The sequence below is a fragment of the Octopus bimaculoides genome, chromosome 5 (assembly GCF_046866305.1).
Source record: "Octopus bimaculoides isolate indiv1 chromosome 5, ASM4686630v1, whole genome shotgun sequence".
NCBI classification, from domain to species: Eukaryota; Metazoa; Mollusca; class Cephalopoda; order Octopoda; family Octopodidae; genus Octopus; species Octopus bimaculoides.
In genome coordinates, this window is record NC_142932.1 from 32,517,660 (window position 1) to 32,539,914 (window position 22,255).

Sequence of the window (22,255 nt, forward strand, 5' to 3'; positions counted from 1 at the left end):
CCGCCGCCGCCGCCGCCGCCGCCGCCGCCACCACAACCACTGCCACTACCACATCTGCCGCCGCCACCACCACCTCCACCATCACCACCACCATCGTCATCATCCCCCCTCGCTTCCCCATCATCATCATTGCTGTCACCACTGCTGCTGCTGCCACCACCACCACCACCACCATGAATTCAACACTTGATATTATTTTTCCCTTAATCAGCCATGCATTTTATTAATCTGCAATATATTTTATCATGCATGTTGATTGAGCATGTGAGAATTCTTGCGTTACAAGCTCTGCTTTGTTTGTCCTCTGCAACAGACTCTATATACGACTTTACTTCACAACTCCTCTTTGGTCTACCTCTTCCATGTCTGTCCCTTACCATTCCATCACAAGCACAGTATACTTCCTGCCCTATCATTCTTCATTCTTCATTCATCATCATCATCATCATCATTATTTAATGTCCATTTTTCTATGTTGGCATGACTTGGATGGTTTGACAAGAGCTGGCAAGGCCAGGAGCTGCATCAGGTCCCATTGTCTGTTCTGGCAGGGTTCCTATAGCTGGATGCTCTTCTTCCTAATGCTAACCACGTTACAGAGTGCTTTTCATGTGGCACCAACCCCAGAGCTTTTTACATGGCACCATCACCAGTGATTTTCATGTGGCACCATCTCCAGTGATTTTCATGTGGCACCATCTCCAGTGATTTTCATGTGGCACCATCTCCAGTGATTTTTATGTGGCACCATCTCCAGTGATTTTTATGTGGCACCATCTCCAGTGATTTTTATGTGGCACCATCTCCAGTGATTTTCATGTGGCACCATCTCCAGTGATTTTCATGTGGCACCATCTCCAGTGATTTTCATGTGGCACCATCTTCAGTGATTTTCATGTGGCATCATCTCCAGTGATTTTCATGTGGCATCATCACCAATGCTTTTTACATGGCACCAAAACCAGTGCTTTTTACATGGTACAACCTCCAATACTTTTTATGTGACACCATCATCAGTACTTTTTACATGGAGCCATTACCAGTTCTTTTTACATGGTACCACGTAATGATGTATGTCAAGGAATATTCTTGATGACAGTGACACTGGAAATCATCATCATCATCATCATCGTTTAACGTCCGCTTTCCATGCTAGCATGAGTTGGACAATTTGACTGGGGACTGGTGAAGCGGATGGCTACACTAGATTCCAATCTGATTTGGCAGAGTTTCTACAGCTGGATGCCCTTCCTAACACCAACCACTCTGAGAGTGTAGTGGGTGCATTTTACATGCCACCAGCATGAGGGCCAGTCCGGCGGTACTGGCAAAGGCCACGCTCAAATGTTGTTTTTTATGTGCCACCTGCACAGGAGTCAGTCCAATGTTTTGTTCACATGCCACTGGCACAAGTGCCAGTAAGGCAAAGCTGGAAACGATCAATCACGCTCAAATGGTGCTTTTTGGAAATGTTGAACTAAATTTTCGGACAACCTCATTGGGTGCTCAATGTAACTGGACCATTGAAAAGATGAAAATAACCTGAATTAAAGACTATAATGTGTACGTTACTGGACAAATAAGTAATTAGTGACTTATTATGAATATTTGATCAACAACTCTTTTGGCTGACTTACTTTGCTGTTATAAGTATTTGTAAATAGTTTTGTCAAAGGCTAGGTATAATAAGTTGGAATGCATTTCAGAGTGAGAGAGAAAGAGAGTGAGAGAGAGAGAGAGGGAAAGAGAAAGAGAGGGAGAGAAGGAGAGAAAGAGAAAGAGAGAGAAATGGATAGCAGGAGATAGAAATAGATAGATAGAGAGAGCAAGTGACAGAAAGAGAGTGAAAGGGAGAGATATACAGAAACACAGAGAGACAGGCAGATAGAAACAAAGAGAGACACAGAGATACAGAGATAGAAGGAGAGAGAGAGAAAGAGAGAGAGATAGAGAGAGAAAGAGAGAGTGTTGTATGTACGTTCTAGGACACAGAAAGCCATATGTAATAATTATTTACTTAAAGACATATTTTTGCAAGGTTGTGAGTAAAACACCAGATCTAAAGCATTATTATTATTATTATCATTATTATTACATGAATGTAGTTCACTACTTAACATCTCAACTCACAAACTGCTCAACTACCTGACCTAATTGTTATGTACACTGACCATTACAGAGACCTTCACTCCTTATCTACCCACCTCCCCATGTCAGATTTGTTCTATGAAAAAAAACAAAACAAAAAAAAAACAGAAAATGTATTCAGGCCAAAAAGAAACAAAAGAGAAACTAAATTCTTCTTTTAACTAGTTTCTCTTGATTTCATGTAGCTCTAGTTACAATAATGGATGTTTGCTTGAGCAATTGTCTTTTTTACAGTTAGCTTCTCTTTTATGCACCGAACTATGAATGGACATAGAACCTGTTGCCCTGAAAAATATAAAAGTATGTCCATCTGTAATTGCCGGAGATGTATTTACTTGTCTAACGAGTGATGTGAACTGAGACTGTTTCGCAATTAAAACAATTGTGGCACAGAAGATTTGTATTAGTCTTGCAAAAACACACAAAGTAATTAACTTTGTTTAACTCTTTGACATTCAGATTTCTTTGTTAAATGTGTTGTTTATTTATTCACATTGTTCACAAGATAATCACAGATTATCTTGTAGCGTCAAGATTTCAATGGTGTGATTGTTTATTTTTAGACTGACATTGTAGGGTAGGAGTGAGAGGGTGGATCTGGTCAGTTTTAACATAACTATAGCCTCGGGTTAACCAAAGCCTTGTAAGTGGATTTGGTAAAAGGAAACTGAAAGAAGCCCCTTGTATATGTATATTATATATATGTATATATTTGTGTCTGTGTTTGTCCCCCCACCATTGCTTGACAACCGATGTTGTTGTGTTTGCATCCCTGTAACTTAGCAGTTTGGGCAAAGAGACTGAGAGAATAAGTACCAGGCTTACAAAGAATAAGTGCTGGGGTTGATTTGTTCGACTAAAGGCGGTGCTCCAGTATGGCCACAGTCAAATGACTGAAACAAGTAAATGAATATAAAAGATAAAAGAAGATATATATATATATCTATATATATACAACAGGCTTCTTTCAGTTTCCATCTACCAGATTTACTCACAAGGTATTGGTCAGCCTTGTAGAAGACACTTGTCCAATGTGTCCCACATTGGGATTGAACCTGGAATCACATGGTTTCAAAACGGGTTTCTTAACCGCACAGCCATGCCTGTGCCTATTGTTTCATATTTGAAAGAAATTATTCAAATTTCTATTATTTTTCATTCTTTTGTTAATTTCATTCTTTTAGTTGAATTTTTGTTGTTATTTTTCCTTTTTTATATATATATTTTTTCCTATTTTTTTTTGAAATATTTAACATTTTTTTGCTTTTCATGTTCCATAGGTGGATGGATGGATGGTTGGGAAGGAGGGAGGGAAGGAAGAAAAACAAAACCAAAAGAAAAGTAATAAATAAAATCAAAAATATTTTCCCCCACCCCTTGATCACACATGACCCCCCCATCCACCTAGTTCTTTCCACTCTTCTATTGTATTTTTTTGGTATTTTTCTTTTTTTTTTTTTACACAATCGAATCTGCTTTTCTTCCTCTTTAGCAATGCATAGTTTCTTTATGAAACAAACCCCCCCCCCACTCCACACACCCAAGTCCCCAACCCCCTCCACACCTAAAAAAAAAAGAAAAAAGAAAATGTAAAAACATAAAGAAAACTAAATGACACAAGCAATAAAGACAAAACAACCCCTCCACCCCACCCCACCTCCCTCCCCACCCGTCCCCCCACCACCGCCACTGCCACTCATATTCTTTGGGATTTTTCAATTATTCATATTCTTCACCACCGCCACTGCCACCGCCAACACTTCTGTGTAGATTTTCTATAAAATTCATTACGAAGAGCTCATTACATGCATGGGACAGACACGATGGTGGTGGTGGAGAAATGGGGTACGCGTATGCATGCTGGAATTAGTGGTTTGGTGGTGGTGGTGGTGGTGGTGATACTGGAGGCGGCTGCGGAGAGAGAGAGATACAGTAGAGCTGGAGGAAGGCTGAGCACTGAATGGCATAGAGATATTTGTTTAGAGTTTCTGGTGGTTCTTTGTAGATGGGAGCAAGTGTGTGTGTGTGTTTGTGTGTGTGCATGTGTGTGTGTGTGTGTTTGTGTGTGTGTGTGTGTGTGTGTGTGTGTGTGTGTGTGTGTGTGTGACTGTGCAACGGTGGGGGTGGGGTGGGGGAAAGACCGACAGACGGATACCAGAATGGATTATGAAAACATTATGAAATATGTTGCATCAATGGGGTTTAAGACAGGAAAGCATTTTATAGATCAAGTAGACTGCTTGTTAATACACACACACACGCACACGCACACACACACACACACGTGTGCACCCCCACCCCACACACGAGGGGGTGCTGGAAAGTTCCTGGCTTGAAGGCTATTGTGAAAGACCTGGCTGGAGGCCAAACCTTCTGAGTTCTTTCACAGAGCATAGAATAACTGAAGGACCGCTGCAAATAGGTGTGTGAATCTGAGAGGGAAATATGTTGAACAAAATCATTATTAACTGATCCTTCTGTATCTTCTTTTGCCCAAAACCAGGAACTTTTTCTGCACTCTCGCATTCATACACACACCACACACACGCATATATATATATAACGTCGCCTTCCTGGCACTTGTGGCAGTGGCATGTGAAAAGACATTTGAGCGAGATCGTTGCCAGTGCTGATGGACTGGCTCCTGTGCAGGTGAGACGTAAAATACACCATTTCGAGCGTGGCCGATTCCAGTACCGCCTGACAGGCCCTCGTGCCGGTGGCACATAAAAGCACCCACTACACTCTCGGAGTGGTTGGTGTTAGGAAGGGCATCCAGCTGTAGAAACTCTGCCAAATCAGATTGGAGCCTGGTGTAGCCATCTGGTTCACCAGTCCTCAGTCAAATCGTCCAACCCATGCCAGCATGGAAAGCGGACATTAAATGACGACGACGATGACGATGCTGATGTATATGAGTGCATATGCGTAAAACAAAAGCTAAAATTGAATACCAGAGAAATGCACCTGGGTGGGAAGACGTGCAGATTACTGGGTGGTGAACTAAAAATAGAAATGGTGAAGGCGGTGAAACCAGTTGCAACAATTAAAAGCAATTTGAAAAGGGAGTGAAAAAACTGCAAATTCGATGGTAACAGGGTCCCCTACTTTTTTCTGTACTTATTGAAACTTTTAGTCTTCATGCCGTCTGTCTGTTTGTCCACTGGTTCAGTCCCATTGCGTGGCATCTTTGTTTTGCGTCTTCCACTATAGATAGCCTCAGGTCAACCAATACCTTGAGAGTGACTTTGGTAGATAGTGTGTGTGTGTGTGTGTGTGTCTCACATGAATTGACAACCAATGTTAGTTTGTTTACATCCCTGTAACTTAACAGTTCAGCAAAAGAGGTCAGTAGAATTTGTACCAGATTTTAAAAAGGCAGTGCCCCAGCATGGCCGCAGTCAAATGGCTGAAACAGGTAAACGATTAAAGTTATGCCTGCACAAGCACATACACATGTATATGCAATATGCACACATGTATGCAACATATAAATGCATGTGTATATGCAACACATTTATACATATGCAACATGCATGTACATATATGCAATACACACATGTGCACACACATGGACATGCACACAGACACACACACATGCAAACACAGACACACTCCTACACAAATACATAGACACATGCACACATACATGCACATGCGCACACACACGTGTGCACACACATACACATTCATGCACACAGACACACAGTGTATACACATGCACAGACACACACACACACTCATGCACACACTCACACAAGCATGCAACCACATGTGCACACACACAGGCACAATATCACATGCACACACACATGTACACAAATACACACACACACACACACACATGCACAGACACACACACACACACATATGCACACACACACACACACACACGCGCGCGCCTGCCTGCACCGAGCGTTTCTTGCAGATGCTCCATTGATGGGTTTCTCTGAAGCGAAGCAGCAATCCTATTCTGTTTCCCTTTTATGATTTAAACAAAGCAGTGAACACATGATTACATGGAAGCATTTAACGGTGAGGGTTAGTGAGAGGGAGAGAGGGAGAGAGATGGTGGAATACAGTGCCTGGCAGAGAGGTGGAGAGACAGCTAAGGGGAGAGAGAGAGAGAGAGAGAGAGACTGATATAGGAGTGAAAGAGGCAGCAGCAGAAAGAGGGAGAGTGAGAGGGGTTAAAGAGAAAGATTGATATAGGAGTGAAAGAGATAGCAGGATGAGAGAGAGAGGGGGGAGAAAAAGTGGGTGAGACGGATAGAAATTAAGGAGAGAGAGGGAAAGTGAGTGAGAAAGTGAAAGAGAGAGACTTACTGATGTGGGAGTTATAAAACGAGAAGTGTGAGGGAGAGAGAGAGAGAGAGAATGATTGAGAGAGAGATAGAAAATGAGGGAGAGACTGATATAAATTCAGGAGAGAAAGTGAGGGGGAGAGAGAGAAAGACTGATATAGGAGTAAAGGAGACAGTAGAAGAGAGAGAGAGAGAGAGAGAGAGAGAGAGAGAGAGAATGATTGAGAGAGAGAGGAAGATAAAGAGGGAGAGATTGATGCATATGAGGGAGAGGGAGAGTGAGAATGAGGGAGAGTGAGAGAGAGGCTCACAGATGTAAGAGTAAAAGGGACAGGAGAAGGAAGAGAGGGAAGAGAGAGAGAGAGAGAGAGAGAGAGAGAGAGTGATATAGATTAGGGAGAGAAAGTGAGGGAGGAGAGAGGTGGGTGATGTAGTATGGAAAGGATAAGAGGAGGAATTGTGGGAGACATAGAGAGACTGATAAAGGGAAGAAGAGAGAAAGAGAGAGGAGAGAGGGAGGAGAGAGAGGGGAGAAATAGGAAAGAAGGAGAGAAATAGAGAGACAGATGGAGGGGAAACAGAAGGGATAGTAGAAAGAAAAAGAGAGAGAAAAACTGACAGAAATGAGAGAGAGAGAGAGAGAGAGAGTGAGAGGAGAGAGAGATAGAGAGAGAGAGGGGAGAAATAGGAAAGAAGGAGAAAGAGTAAAAAGAGAAGGAATAGCAGAAAGAGAAAGATAGAGAAAGAGTGTCAGAGATGAGAGAGAAAGAGAGGTGGGAGAGAGAGAGAAAGAGAGTTGGGAGAGAGAGGTGGGAGAGAGAGAGAGGTGGGAGAGAGAGAGGTGGGAGAGAGAGAGAAAGAGAGGTGGGAGAGAAAGAGAGGTGGGAGAGACAGAGAGAGAGAGGTGGGAGAGAGAGAGAGAAGTGGGAGAGAGAGAGAGAGGTGGGAGAGAGAGAGAGAGGTGGGAGAGAGAGAGAGAGGTGGGAGAGAGAGAGAGAGAGATAGAAAGAAGAGTGATAGTTAGACTGATGTAGATTCAGAAGAGAGAGTGCATGATAGAGAATAAGGGAGTAAGAGGAAATGAAGAGACAGCAAAGGGAAGAGTGATAGTGAAAGAGAGAGAGAGAGAGAAAGACTGATACAGATTAGGGGGATGGAGAGAGAGAGAGAAATAAGAAGAGGAGAAATGAAAGAGCTGGCAGGAGGAAGAGCAAGTAATAAGAAGGAGGAGGATGAGAAGTAATTTGATTGGCTTTGAGTGACAACAACAGAGTCCTAGTCTCAGGAATGTTTGGGATTCTACTAGAAATGGCAGGGAAAGGAATTTGAAAAATTGCTAACACGATCCTTTTATTTAAACATTCCTTTTTTTTTTTTTATTAGTTGTTCCCTATATTCATATTCTCTTTTTACTCTTTTACTTGTTTCAGTCATTTGACTGTGGCCATGCTGGAGCACCGCCTTTGGTCGAGCAAATCAACCCCAGGACTTATTCTTTTGTAAGCCTAGTACTTATTCTATCGGTCTCTTTGGCCGAACCGCTAAGTTACGGGGACATAGGCACACCAGCATGGGTTGCCAAGCAATGCTAGGGGGAACAAACATAGATACACAAACACACACACATATATATACATATATACGACAGGCTTCTTTCAGTTTCCGTCTACCAAATCCACTCACAAGGCTTTGGTCGGCCCGAGGCTATAGTAGAAGACACTTGCCCAAGATGCCACGCAGTGGGACTGAACCCAGAACCATGTAGTTGGTAAGCAAGCTACTTCCCACACAGCCACTCCTGCATAGTCACCTTTTAAAATTATTTTCTCATGCCTTTACTCACTCTGAATTCAGCTTTTCACCCTCAAGGGGTGAAGGTCGATAAAATAAGTACCATTCAAATAGGAATTTGTTTCAAATTCACGACACCTTACCAAAAAATCTGCTGCCATTTGCTGTTTTAAGACATCTATTTTTTGTTAATCATAAAAAAAACAAGAAAACTGGTCAATATTTTATGATATTCAATTTTTATTTGTAAATTATTGTATGTTATTGTTTTTGTTATATATTGTTTCTTTGACATTTTTGCTTTGTAACAGTTTAAGGTAGATGAGAATGGAGTAGGGGATGGGTACATGGAAAATTTCAAAGAGGATTAACACTTTGATTCTATATATATAGGAGTGGCTGTGTGGTAAGTAGCTTGCTTACGAACCACATGGTTCCGGGTTCATTGCCACTGTGTGGCACCTTGGGCAAGTGTCTTCTACTATAGCTTCGGGCTGACCAAAGCCTTGTGAGTGGATTTGGTAGACGGAAACGGAAAGAAGCCTGTCGTATATATATATATATATGTATATATATATATGTATATATATATGTGTGTGTATGTGTTTGTATGTCTGTGTTTGTCCTCCCAACATCGCCTGACAACCGATGCTTGTGTGTTTACGTCCCTGTAACTTAGCAGTTCGGCAATAAGAGCCTGACAGAATAAGTACTAGGCTTCCAAAGAATAAGTCCTGGGGTTGATTTGCTTGACTAAACATCACAAAAAAACTGCTACTCAGAGTTTCACATTCCTGTTCGTTGGACAATTGTGATTCAGAATTCTGAGTAGCCGTTTTTTATGATGTTTTTTCAGCTTTAATAATAAAGCATATTACTCTACCTTTAGTATTTGAGTACTATTTTTCTCACCGTGTTTCACATTCATGTGTTTACTCTGGTATCTCCATATATATATATATATATATATATATATATATATATATATATATATATATATACGCTCACACGGACCCTGACCTTCTGATTGATCTTGGAGATATCAATTCTTGGATATACCAGTTTCTTTGGAGATACCAGTTCCTGTTCATTCAGATTACACCACTCTACTTTTATATATATATATATATCATTGGTTTTATTAGTGTATTGCCCCTTTAACTGGTAATTAACATCTTGATTTGAGGTCTTCCACTACCCAACCTTTATAGACAGTTACTTTATACTATTTCAAAAAAAATCTTGACAATACTTATGACCATACCCAACTATGTAGTGTCAACTCACTCCTGCCCCGACACAGTCCTCTAGATTTATTTTGGTAATTGATAAACAAAACTAATAAATTAAAACTTAATCAAAATCCCTTACAAGCTACAGCCTCAACAAACTCTCGTATTTTTCTTGAAGTCTTGTATATGCTAAGCTACAGTAGTGGTAGCATGGAATTTTCTATCTTCTTGCTCTATTAGAGTATTCAAGTAAAATTATATCAATGTGTCCAACTGATTAAAAATTCTATTTATTTATTAATGCACCTGAGGATAGCCCTGCATTTAAATTGATGTAATGATTGCATTGTTCAATTAAATGGAGCTGCTTGAAACGGTTGCACTGCATCGCCTCTGGATATCCTGTTGCTTATTTTGATTATATGTGTATATATATATATATATATATATATATATATATATATATATATATATATAGTGAATGTGCATATATGTGTGTATGTGTATTTATTTATTGACTTACATATATTTGAATGTGCAAGCATGGCTGTATGATTAAGGGTTTTGCTTCACAACCAAGTGGTTTTGATTTTAGTCTGATTCCTATAGCCTTGAGCCAACCCATGCTTTGTGGAATTGGCAGATGAAACTGTATGGAAGCACACACATATATAGGTGTGTTAGGAAGGACATCCAGCTACAGAAACCATGTCAAAGTAGGCACCAGATTCTGTAGCATGACACACTGCACTCCTTGGCACCATTGAATCCTGTCAGACTCTGTAACCCATGTCAGTCTGGAACCTGGGCACTAAATAATGATGTTGACGATGACGGTGGTGATGATGATGATGATGATGATGATGATGATGATGATGATGATGATGATGATATTGTATGTGTGTGTGTAAATACAGTTACATGCACTTGAAATTAAACCCATAATGAGGAAAAAAAAATGTCATTAGCATTAATGAGAATTCCTCTCGAAAATGGACAATGGAAGGAATTCCAGAATTTCAATTGACCACCATTTAAGTGGAGTTATGAAAAAGGGAGGTGTTGGCAGAGTGTGGTGGAGTGTGTGTTGTGTGTGGTGGTGAGTTTGATCTTTGGTAGCTATGGTGATAACTTTGGACATATTTCAACGATTAGCAATATTGGACCCTTTTTAAGTTGGTGAGGTGGCAGAATCGTTGATTCACCAGGGAAAATCCTTAGCGGTTATTTTGTCTGTTCACCTTTACATTCTGAGTTCAAATTCTGTTGAGGTTTACTTTGCCTTTCATCCTTTCAGGGTCAATAAAATAAGTACCAGTTGAGAACTGGGGTCAATGTTTAATAAGGGGAGGACTGAGGATTTGATGGGGATGCTGGGGTCGGAGGAATCAGTGGAGTGGCTGGCAAGGGCAAATGGATCACGGTGGTACGGGCATGTGTTGAGGAGGATGTTTGAGTTTGAGGTAAATGGACCCTGAAAGTGAGGTAGACCAAGGAAAATGTTGCGGGGACAGGTGGAGGAGGAGATTGGGATGGTGGGCTTGAGAAGGGAGGACGCCCCAAACCAGGCAAGATGGCGGGATGGTGTGAGGGCGGTTGCTATGGTATTGAGGTCGATCCGGCTACCCCCGTTAATGGGGACAAAACCTGGATTTAAAGCACTGAATGATGATGATGATATAGTGATCTGGGTTTGATTTCTAAGTTAAGTACTCCTGCTACAAGAGAGAAGACTGTGGTTAGCCATGAACAATGGTGGAGGTGTGGTTGATGGTAAGGATCAATATGGAGGGACACAACTGAATGTCACAAGACAAATTGTCCAATGACCTGATTCATATAATCCATAAGCTTACTTGTTATTTAATATTTATAAACTAGAAACAAGCTAGACCTCCCCAGAGGGATAAAGACATCCTCATCATAGGTATCATCTTTCCATACCTTTTCTTTCTCAAGCCATTTCTAAAGATGATATCGTTTATGTCTTTTGTTTTACTTGTTTCAGATCGTTACCAGCGTCGCCTTAGTGGCACTTGTGCCAGTGGAATGTTAGAAAACATTCGAGCGAGGTCGTTGCCCGTGCCGCTGGACTGGCTCCTGTGCAGGTGACACGTAAAATACACCATTCTGAGCATGGCCGTTGCCAGTACCACCTGACTGGCCCTCGTGCTGGTGGCATGTAAAAGCACCTACTACACTCTCGGAGTGGTTGGCGTTAGGAAGGACATCCAGCTGTAGAAATTCTGCCAAATCAGATTGGAGTCTGGTGCAGCCATCCAGTTCACCAGTCCTCAGTCAAATCGTCCAACCCATGCTAGTATGGAAAGCGGACATTAAACGATGAAGATGTTGATGATGAATTGAAATTAAAAAAAAAAAATTACAAAGTATGTTTGTATATTTGAGACTATCTCATGCAGTAATATATCCTTTACTTTTAAGACAAGAAGTAGGTTTGGGTACTTTTTCTTGCATGTTAAAAGATCACATAGAGCAGTGGTTCCCAATTTTTTTCGGGCTGCTGTCTCCTTGACACCCAGGCCACATTCTTAGCGCCACCACCCCAACTTACCATCACAAACATGGACCTCTTTCTGAAGCAAATTCAAAGCGATTGTGTTTCACAAATAAAACTTAACCTAACGAACCCATTATTTTGTTACTTTTACATGAATCGCTATCCCATTATCACCCCACTTTCCTTCAACACCCCCTTGGAACTTTCCACCATCCCCAGGGGGCAATACCGCCCAGTTTGAGAATCACTGACATAGAGACTCGTTTGCTTGCACCTCTGACCATGTTGTTGTTGGTATTCACTCCTCATTAAATAGATTTGCGATTAATAGGTTTCCAGCTGTGACCATCCCAACTTTGTGTTTTACAGGCATTCTAAATCTAGGACTACATTATCCAATATGTCTATCTTTATGTGAAGCCAGTTGGGGTGTGATGCGAGGGAGATCAGCTGTTGTATCTAGCAGGTTGTGCAGCTACATAGAGGTCTCTCTATAGCTGGTACTGCTTCTCTGATCATCTATTTGTTTTGGTGGTTTAAATTGCCATGCCTGATAAGGTTAACGCATAGATGGCTTAGAACATGCAACCCAATACCATTCTATGAAACAATGTGAACTCATGTAAACATCTTTTGTTAGCAGTCAAAAGGAAACTTTTGAAGCTACCAAAGAAAAAAACAATACAACAATGACAATAATGATTACAACAACATCAACAATAATGATGATAATAATAATAGTAGTAGTAGTAGTAGTAGTAGTAGTAGTAATGATAATAATAATAATAATAGTAGTAGTAGTAGTAGTAATAATAATAATAATAGTAATAATAGTAGTAGTAGTAGTAGTAGTAGTAGTAATAATAATAATATCTCTAATAGTCAGGTAAGTTAGGTCATCTTTATCTGGAATGCTATTAAATGTTTGTTTTGTTTTGTAGAAGAAAGAAGAAAAGAGGGTGTATGTTGTATGTGTTCTTGTGTTCGGTAGGTGGGGTTGTGGGAGCGAGAGGGTTAAAAAGCAATGACGATGACAATAAATAACAATGACACAAAATAGAAAAAATGAAATATAAAATAAATGAAGAAGAAAAAAAAAAATTAGGCAATGAATAAATATATTCATTGGTGATATTTTATCTTTTGAAGTCGAAGACAATATTAATAGACGATGCAAAATGAAAGAGAATATGATACAGTCTCTTTGAAAGATTGAGAAAAGAAATTAAGAAAGAAAGAAATAAACCATCGTACACTGAAGTATATAACTTTCTTTCTTTCTTTTTCGGGGTGGCTGGGTGGGGAGAGTATAGATTACATTAGAAGTTTGTGTTTTTGAAGATTAAATATCAAAGGAGTAGCCAAATGAGAGAGGCCAATATACCTCGACCAAGAATTACTGACCAACTGAGCCAATATGAAGGCCTCTATGTAGTCATTGATCTACTAGAAATAGCAGTTAATATTCCCTCTTTAAAGAAAAAAATTCCTCCCTACTTTGTTGTTTAATGTGTTTCTGGATTCCCTGATAGGATGGTCATGGGTGGAATAGCTTTGATCATGACTGCTTTATGAGGGTTGTTACATACAATGTCTACTTCCTCTGTCAGCCCCTTATTGGGATAAAGTAGATGAGAAAAGGATCAAAGCATTTTATCTGAAGCTCTTCTGATTCTGTCAGCTCACTATTCTCCGCTTTGGTGATCCATTGATTTCTTACTTTTTTGACCACTCTATCCATGTTAAGTGCCCCTTATGCTTACACTGTCCATGGTGTTGATAGTCCAATGACTGAAGCAAGTAAAAAAAAAAAATGTGTTGGGCTTCCGCACAGTTTTCATCTCACAAGGTATGGGTCACTCGAGGCCAGAAGGCAATGATAGGAGATCTATCCAAGGTGTCGCACAGTGGGACTGAACCCAAAACCATTATGGATGCAAAGTGACCTTCTTAATCACACATTTCTCTGTACACAGATCCTAGCATTCACTCACACATACAAACACACACACGCTCACACACACACCACTCTCCTTCTCTCCTCTCTCTCTGTCTCCCTCCTGCTTCTCTCTCTCTCTCTCTAAAGCAAACCCTTTAGAAAATAGATGCAACACAAAAGACAAAAAAAAAAAAGAAAAAACCCAGCTCATAAACATATTCGGAATATTCATAGCTGCTCCACCTACATTGACTCCTTATCAACTCCCTCTGGAAATTTCCATCTTCTTAATAGGGTATTGTTTCAATAGTTTCCTCCTTGTTATCTCTTTGCTCTGATGATCCACCGATTCCATCAACCCCCGCTGCCACCCAACCTATTTATAATATTTTTCACTTCACCTCTTCTCCTTCACTCCTTCTTTTTCCATCTCTCCTCCATATTCACTGATATTCCGTTTTATATGTATATATATATATATAAAAGAATGATATTTTTCCTAAAAATAATAATGATATATAGCCATGAACGTAAAAGCCGTAGAGCAAATTAATAATTATATATAAGATATATAAACATATTTATATATAGGCGCAGGAGTAGCTGTGTGGCAAGTAGCTTGCTTACCAACCACATGGTTCCGGGTTCAGTCCCACTGCGTGGCACCTTGAGCAAGTGTCTTCTACTATAGCCTTGGGCCGACCAAAGCCTTGTGAGTGGATTTGGTTGACGGAAACTGAAAGAAGCCCGTCGTATATATATATATATATATATATATATATATGTGTGTGTGTATGTGTTTGTGTGTGTCTGTGTTTGTGTGTCCCCCCAACATTGCTTGACAACCGATGCTGTGTGTTTACATCCCCGTAACTTAGCGATTCAGCAAAAAGAGACTGATAGAATAAGTACTAGGCTTACAAAGAATAAGTCCTGGGGTCGGTTTGCTCGACTAAAGGTGGTGCTCCAGCATGGCCACAGTCAAATGACTGGAACAAGTAAAAGAGTAAAAGTGTATACTAAGGTACAACAAGAGCACCTGCTTCACTGAAAATAGAAGTGATGATACTCCTAAGCCATATATATATATATATATATATATATATATATATATGTGTGTGTGTGTATGTATATATGTATATATGTATATGTATGTATATGTGTGCAATGGCTTTTTTCGGTAAGCAGTGTTGATTTTCACAATTCTGTAAATCCCAGGACTAATTCTTTGTAAGCCTAGTACTTATTCTATTTGTCTCTTTTGTCAAAACCCTAAGTTACGGGGACATGAACACACCAACATTGGTTGTCAAGCGATGGTGGATGGGGGCAAAAAACACAGACACAAATAACAAATACATACATACACACATACAAACACATATCTATATATATATATATATACAACAGGCTTCTTTCAGTTTCCGTCTACCAAATCCACTCACAAGGCTTTGGTCAGCCCAAGATTATAGTGGAACACACTTGCCCAAGGTGTCACTCAAAGGGATTGAACCCAAAACCATGTGGTTGGGAAACAAGCTTCTAACCCCACAGCCATGCGTGTATGAATGGTGGGGTAAGTTGTGGTATATTTTATGATGTGTACATGGTGTGTGTGTGTGTGTATGTGCGTGTGCACGCGTGCACATGCACTGTGTGTAGATGAAGTGGGTGTTTGTTTAATGTGGAGAAGAGACATGTAATGTGTGTATACATGTGTCAGAGAGACAGAGAGAGAGAGTGGGAGAGAGAAACATACATGAGAGATGCTTGAGTGTTGAGAATGGAATCTAGGGCAAATTATAATAATGATGACGGTGACGACAGGGGCAATGACAATGATGACAACAGTGATGACAAAGCGATGGATCAATTAATATTTATAAACAAAACAAGAAAATGAATAAATAAATATACTAAGAGCAATACGTCTCTTCTATCTTTTACTTGTTTCAGTCATTAGACTGTGGCCATGCTGGGGCACCACCTTGAAGAATTTTTAGTCGAATGAATCGACCACCAGTGTTTGCTTTTATTTTAAGCCTGCTACTGATTCTATCAGTCTCTTTTGTTAAACCGCTAAGTTATGGGGATGTAAACAAACCAGCACTGGTTGTCAAGCAATGATGGCGGACAAACACAGACACAAAGACACACACACACACACACACACACACACACACACATAGAGAGAGAGAGAGAGAAAGAGAGAGATACATATATACGATAGACTTCTTTCAGTTTCCATCTACCAATCCACTCACAAGAGTATAGTAGGAGACATTTGCTCAAGGTGCCATGCAGTGGGACTGAACCCAGAACCATGTGAATAGGAAGCAGCCTTCTTATCACATGCCTGCACTTATATGTATACACACACACACACACACACACATATATATATATATATATATCTTTTACTCTTTTACTTGTTTCAGTCATGTGACCGTGGCCATGCTGGAGCACCGCCTTTGATCGAGCAAATCGACCCCAGGACTTATTCCTTGTAAGCCTAGGACTTATTGTATCGGTCTCTTTTGCCGAACCGCTAAGTTACGGGGACGTAAACACACCCGCATATGTCTCAAACAAGACAGGAATCTGTATCTGAAGTTCCAACGTGCCCCTCCATCCCTCTACTTCTGCAAAGACTCCCCAGCCAGTTCTACAGGCAGGAATGGATGAAATGTAGGCATTGACGGGAGGAACAGGGATCCATTAACCAATCAATCACCCAAATTCTCTGAATAATTCTTAAAAAAAAAAAAAAAAAAATTTGGTCTCTTCTTTTCCCTAATTTTTTGTCCCCTACACTTCATGTTTTTAAGGTCCCCTTGGTTGTTTCTGGTTTTCCATTCCATGGAATATGTCAACAAAGGAACTGCAACATTTTTTTGAATTCCATTTTCGACAAATTTCTTACTCTTTTTCCTTCTTAATTTTTCCAATTATTATCCAACGTTTCTCTGACATTCATTTCAGAAGTATTCAGCGTCTCTGTTTTCATTCCTTCTCTTCTCTTCCTTCCTTCCTTCCTTCTATTTCTTTCCTTCTTTCTTTCTTTCTTTCTTTCTTTCCTTCTTCCTTTCTTTCTTTCTTTCTTTCTTTCCTTTTTCTTTCTTTCTTTCTTTCTTTCTTTCTTTCTTTCTTCTCTTCTTTCATTCATTCTTCCTTCCTTCCTTCTTTCCTTTTCTTTCTTTCTTCTTTCATTCATTCATTCATCCTTCCTTCCTTCCTTCCTTCCTTCCTTCCTTCCTTCCTTCCTTCCTTCCTTCCTTCCTTCCTTCCTTCCTTCCTTCCTTCCTTCCTTCCTTCCTTCCTTCCTTCCTTCCTTCCTTCCTTTCTTTCTTTCTTTCTTTTATTTTTGTTTCGAAGTTTCATTTATTTCCAGCATGATCAAAATACTGTTTAAGTGGTTGACACCTCTCATTTGCAAATGTGCTATAAATCACCCCTCCCTCCCACCCTCCCTACCTCCCTCTCTGCCTCCTTCCCTCCCTCTCTGCCTCCTTCCCTCCCTCTCTGCCTCCTTCCCTCCCTCCCTCATCATCATCATTATCATCATCATCTTCATCATCATTTAGCATCTGTTTCCCATGATAGAGATTAATATAACATTGCAGTCATTACTTACAACAATGACCCATTCTTGCTTCCTCGTATATATTTACCCACTCAAATGCTTACCATTATTATATTCATAATGGCACCATAATATATAAAAGACTGAAACATTACAAGCTGCCACTAACTCACAATTTCTGTTTTTGCATTTCAGGAGGAATTTTACTATCCAATGCGATGAGAAGTAATAATGGATTATAGTCCTAGCCTTACCATTCCTCATGTTCCAAAATAGATAATTTTCTGGAGGTAAGTACTTTTTGTCTTAGATTAAGCTTTTTCTTGATGACCACCCACCGTGAGACAACTTCTTGGTGCTAAAATTTAAATAAAAACCTCAATAGATATCTCATTATCATATGAAAGCTAACATGTATGTACAAATGCAGGATTAGATTAAGATCCATGGCAGCCCAAATTAAGATCCATGGTTGCCCAAATTAAGATCCATGGAGGCCCTAAGCTCTTAAAAGATTTTGGTGCACTCCCCCATCCACATATATATATATATATATATATATATATATATATATATATATCCATGATAGACGCCATGATAGATCACTGACCAAACCATTCAATTTCTTTTCTCCGTGTTTTTCTCTTTGTTTTCTCTGTATTCTTTCTGTTGAAGAGCGTAGCTGGAAATGTTAAAGACTTTCTGTATTCCCGAGCGTTAAACTAATACATCTTTTTGTTGTTTACACCACCTGTCCTCGTCTGTTGTTTTTTTTTCGTACATTCTCCCATATATATATATATATATATATATATATATATGTAATTCAAAATATAAACAATTATAAACTATAAAATAAATTTTTATTTTTGAATATGAAACAAAACTAATGTTAACATGGAAAATAATGTTTATACATGAAAGCTAACATGTATGTACACATGCAGGACTAGATTAAAATAATGTGTGTGCGCATGCATGTATGTATGCATGTGTGTGTGTATCTATGTATGTATGTGTATGTATGTTTGTGTGTGCGTGTGCATGCATGTATTCATGTGTGTGTGTGTATGTGCATGCATGTATGCATGTGTGTATGTATATATGTATGTGTGTGTGCATGTGTGCATGTATGCATGTGTGTGTATGTATGTATGTTGTGTGCATGCATGTATGTATGCATGCATGCATGTATTCATGTGTGTGTGTGTGTACATGTGTATGACATGCGTGAACCACAAGTCTTTGGGTTCAGTCCTATGTCATGTTTGTCATGATAATTATCATCATCATCATCATTTGCTGTCTGCCTTCCATGCTGGTATGGGTTAGACGTAAGTGTCAGGTGGATCTAGATCAGTGGTTCCCAGACTGGCGTTGGCAATGGTAGTACTGAGGGTCTGTGAACTAAATTCAAAATTTCATATATTTATATATATATACATATATATATATATATATATATATATATATATATATATATATATATATATATATATATATATGGAGCAAATAATTCATGAAAAAATAATTTGCTAAGATATCATTGACTCTGTTATTATCTAGTGTAACAATTTAAAAATGATTAATAAGAGAATCAATAATGTAGGCGATTGCAGCCCCCTACTCCCGCCAAAAAAGGCGTTAAATAGCTGAAGGATTAAAATTAACCAAAGGACACACTAAGTATGTCTACCTGCGGAATCGAGTTCAAATTCCGCTGAAGTCGAATTTGCTTTTCATCCTTTTGGGTTTGGTAAACTAAGTACCCAGTGAAACACTGGGGTCAATGTATTCAACCAGTCCCCTCCTCCAAAATTTCAGGCCTTGTGCCTTTAGTCGAAAGGGTTATTTATTTTGTATATCATTATTTGATAATGAATTTCACTTAAACTTTGAGAATAAAATGATTTTTAACTAAAATTTCTCTCTATCAGTGTGTTTGGTTCCATGAGAATCAGGAACAGGAGGTACCCAGGTCATATCTGGAAGTTTTCTTACACACACATGCATGCTCGCACGCATTTGCACACACAATCAAAGAAAGAAACAACCAAGAAATACAATTAGATATGATATAAAACTGGTCTCTCGAAGTTGTTGGTCATTCATATCTGACCAAGAACCTCTGAGACTAGTTCCCTGTCTGAGTCATGATACACTCTGCGGCTGGGGTGTAATTATTGCTCTTCCGAATCATAATTACTACCCCCATCCTTATGTTCTTCATCATAATGACAACCACCACCACCACCACCACCACCACCACTACCGCTACCACCACCACCATCATCGTCATTGTCATCATCATCATCATCGTCGTTGTCATCATCATCATCATCATCATCATCATCAACACCGTTATCCTTACAATCAGCACTATGTCTCTCCTTTTGCTCTTCTTCCTCTTCCTCTCCCTCAACATCATTATGATGATGATGATCGTCTTCATTAGCATCATCATCATTATCATCATCATCACTAACATCATTACCACCATAATAATCATCATGCCCATTATCAACATTGCCATCAGCATCACCATCAGAACCAATCACTGTCTTAACTATTCATCTCATGCTGCTGCTGCTGCTACTACTACTACTACCCTTCTCTTCATCATTGTTATCACACTCATCATACAACATGATGTCATTGTTCTGACACAGTTACTGCGGTTGTTATCTCTAGCATACAACACTCCTCTCCCTTTTGCTCTCTGTCTCTCTCTCTGTCTGTCTCTCTCTCTCTGTCTGTCTGTCTCTCTCTCTCTGTCTGTCTGTCTCTCTGTCTGTCTGTTTGTCTGTCTCTCTGTCTGTCTGTCTCTCTCTTTATCTACACACATGCCTGTGTATATAATGTTATCATTGGTACTGATGATTACCGATAACCATGCAAGATGCTGCTGTTGTCCTGCTGTGGAGTTATATGTGAGATCAGCGATGAGATTTGGGGGTGAAAAGAAAATTTTTTTGTGCTTGCGTCGAAGTTTTTGTTCTATTCTTTTCGTTTTTTTTGTTCTGATTTTTTTTTTTGTATTTGCAATGCTTTTCTGTTCTGAGAAATTAGAACAAACTCTTTAAAAAAAAAAAGCTTTTGCATATCCATGGTGCAACAATGGTACAACTAAAGCACATGTTATGCACATCCACAGCACAACTTTGTCACAAGTGTGGTACAGCTACTTGAAAATTATGACAACTAAGTACAACTATGAGGCAACTGTGGCACAGATATAAGTCAATTATGGTGCAACTATTAGAGAACTATAGCACAACTATAATACAATCATTGTACAACTATAATATAACTGTAATGCAACTAGTGCATTGTTATGATGTAATTTTGACACAAACAGGCACAACTATAATGCAAATCTTTCCTTCTTTCTTTATCTGGATTTCACAAATATTCATAACATAATAACTAACAAAATCTATAAATTGGTAAGCTGATGTTTTGTTGATTACATTTTAAAGCAGCAAGCTGGAAGAGTCATTAGCATGCTGGTCAAAACGCTCAACAGAATTTTGTCCATCTTTACGTTCTGAATTCAGATTCTGCTGAGGTTGACTTTGCCTTTCATCCTTTCGGGGTTAAGAAATTAAGTATCACTGAAGCACTGGGGTTGATGAAATCAACTAAACCTCTCCCCTAAAATTTCAGGCCTTGTGAATATAATAGATAAGATTGTTGTTGTTGTTGTTGTTGTTATTATTGAGCTGGCAGAATTGTTAGCATGCTTGGCAAATGCTTAGGTATTTCATTCATCTTTATGTTCTGAGTTCAAATTCTGCTGGGGTTAATTTTTGCCTTTTATCATTTCAGGGTCAATAAATTAAGTACCAGTGGGCCATAGGGGTCGACGTAATCGACTAGTCCCTTCTCCCCAAATTTCTGGCCTTGTACCTTTAGTGGAAGGGATTATTACTTCCACCTTAGCGAAGGTAGAGATATTGCTTTCAGTCATGTTTGTTTGTTTGTCCATGGACAAGATATTTCAAGAACTGATGGATGGATTCGCATGAAACTTTCAGGGATGTTTGGCCTTGTGACTGGCACAAACTGATTAGATTTTGATATTGATCTGGTACCAGACAAGGATTCTGGATTATTTCTCCTGTTTTTTTACTTAATTTTTGAGAGCAGTTGGATTCATATTTAGTATTCTAGTTTTTGAGAGCAGTCGAGTTTATTTCAGATATTCTCATTTTAAAAATCATCTCCGGCTAATCATTGAGAGGACATTGGTGTTGCCTTGACAGAGGTTTGCGCTCTCTGAGTGCTCTTATTATTATTATTATTATTATTATTATTATTATTATTATTATTGGCAGTATTGTTAGCACACTTGGCAAATGCTAAATGACATTTCATCCATCTTTACATTCTGAGTTTAAATTTCTGCTGACATTGACTCTATCTTTCATGCTTTTGGGGGTCTGGAAAGTAAGTATCAGTTGGACCCTGCAGTCAATGTAATTGACATACCTCTCTCATGTGCCTAAATTTGAAGGTAGTATGCTCTGGCTTTTTTTTTTTATTTTGAAAATGCTAATCTTTATTGCATTTTGTTTATGGAGAACAACTCCTTTCAAACAATGTGTAGTCACAGCACACTTGAGGGGACTTTGAGACACTGCAGTGTTTCAACCTAGTTGTCTCTTCAGTCAAAGCTACTCCTGGATCAATGAATTTGAACAAAGGTTCTGGCTTTTGTTTATAGAATTCATCGTC

General features: G+C 39.3%; 1 protein-coding gene across 5 annotated transcripts in view; it reads left to right on the top strand.

Annotated features, from left to right (window-relative positions):
* The window catches only part of LOC106876470 (ras guanyl-releasing protein 3-like), a 188,189-nt gene that overhangs the window by 78,960 nt on the left and 86,974 nt on the right, over positions 1-22,255 (top strand). For all 5 annotated transcript variants that reach the window (XM_089352155.1, XM_089352158.1, XM_089352159.1 and 2 more), the window contains exon 2: positions 17,714-17,808. The gene's annotated coding sequence lies outside the window, so the exon portion shown is untranslated. The remainder of the gene's footprint in view (positions 1-17,713; positions 17,809-22,255) is intronic.